Source organism: Echinops telfairi, unplaced genomic scaffold, assembly GCF_000313985.2.
Source record: "Echinops telfairi isolate 266 unplaced genomic scaffold, ASM31398v2 ScPeMD7_655;HRSCAF=1070, whole genome shotgun sequence".
Classification (NCBI taxonomy): Eukaryota; Metazoa; Chordata; class Mammalia; order Afrosoricida; family Tenrecidae; genus Echinops; species Echinops telfairi.
The window spans coordinates 20681366-20683075 of record NW_022104553.1 but is presented as its reverse complement, the minus strand read 5'-3'; the positions used below and the strand labels follow the sequence as shown (position 1 = coordinate 20683075).

The 1710-nt window shown below is 54.3% G+C and overlaps 1 long non-coding RNA gene across 1 annotated transcript; it reads right to left on the bottom strand.

Annotated features, from left to right (window-relative positions):
• Positions 1 to 373: 373 nt before the first annotated feature.
• LOC123521955 lies at positions 374 to 796 on the bottom strand. Its single transcript, XR_006680285.1, has 3 exons — positions 751 to 796; positions 599 to 658; positions 374 to 485 (listed from the first exon to the last, which is right to left on the bottom strand). It is a non-coding gene; the product is annotated as an uncharacterized LOC123521955 (long non-coding RNA).
• Between the last annotated feature and the right edge of the window lie 914 nt (positions 797 to 1710).

The following is a 1710-nucleotide window of genomic DNA, read 5'->3' as shown; positions in this document are numbered from 1 at the left end:
TCAGATCCCTAAGTCCTGAAAGGCATCTGGGTCCCCTCTCTCTCCTTCCTCAGGCCCAGGACTAAAACTCAGGCCTCTCTTCTCTCAGAAGAGGGACCCAGAGGTCCCAAAAATCCAGAACCCAGCCCCTGCTCCTTCAAACCCAAGAGTCCTAACCCTCCACCGCTCCATCAGATGCAAGCCCTTCTGGTCTGAGCCCCTGAAGAATAAGAATCCTGACCTCAGACCCGGCGGTCTGGCGCCTCCATCTGTCTTCCCTCCGGACTGGTGGTCTCTGCCCCAGCCCCTGTTCCCTCAGACTGGGAGTCCAGAACCCAGTCCCCCACCCCCAGACCGGGGTTCCGGGGTTGGCCGTGGACAGGGTGGAACATGCTGATGCCGTCACATTTATTTGACCTTGAAGCCCAGAGCCATGGTCAGGGCCAGAGACACGGTTCTTGGACTGGGGGCTGGGGGTGGTTCCTGTGGTCTTCTCAGTGCTGAGCCTGAGGGAGGAAGACAGACAGACAGACTTGGGAGAAAGAGCGGCTGGCACCGCGAAGGAGGGACTATGGCCACCTGGGCACGGGCCCCCCTCCGCAGCCCTCTCCCGGCTCACCTTGTTGAAGAAGTAGATGGAGGCTAGAATGGTGAAAACAGCCATAGCCAAGGTGACGTTCTAGGGAGAGGGAATTGGAGGTCAATCCCCAGGCCCCTCCTCCCCCTCGGCCCTGCCCCAGGGCGCCCTCCCCGCTGGGCTTCTCTCCTCACTTCCTGGAAGTTCATGACCATTGATCTTGAGCAGAAACAGGCCCCCCCTGACCTCTCTCGCTCCCTTTGCTGGGACTCTGAACTGGAAAGGGGGTTGTCTGGGAGACTAGAGTGGTAGCCATGGTGACAAGGCCCTTGTGTGATAAGAGAGAAGGGCATTCTGGGTAGAGGGGACACTGGGGACAGAGGCTTGGTTTGATAGCTTTTGTTTGTCAATGTGGCTGGGCCAGTATCCTCAGTAATAGAAGATAATCAGCTCCACAGTGGACACCGCTGTGAGCGGCTAAATTGTTGTGGGAAGAGTCGGGCCACAGCCCTGAGGCAAAGGGAAAGAAGGGTCATCAGGGGCGTGGACTAGTCCTATCAAGTGGGTGCTGGGTAGAAGCTGGCTCCCTTCTTGCTGGGTCTGAACCTGCACCTGCCTCATCGACTTCCAGTTTTCAGGACTTGAGCCAAAGGCCCGCTCTATTGCTTGCCAACCCTGGGAGCTATCAGCCACCTGCCATGTTGCCTGTCAACCTAGGGTCTGTTCAACTCTGCAGCCACAATCCCAACCTGCAAACCTTGGTCTCATCCATTTCTGCTTCTATCGGCCTGCAGCCTTCCTGCTTCCTGGTCTGTCTTCCTGATTTTCCTAGCCCTGGCAGCCTGTGTGAGTCAGGAGAAGCTTCCAGCTTAACCTCTGACCCATGGACTTGAACCAGTCTAGATGTATTCACTTAAACTATGTGAGCCATTTCCTTGATATAAATCTCTTCATATATACGTGAAGGGGTACCCCCCCAAAAAAACGATTCCTCCCCCAAAATCTATGTATTTAAATTTTTGAACAAAACAACTTATCACCTTCAAAAGACTCTCCTGACACTTAATACACGTGTCAAATCCGCAGTCCCGTTCTTCAAAACGTTTTTCAAACACATCTTTTTCAACGACAGCACCGCTCTCGTTTTTTTTTTT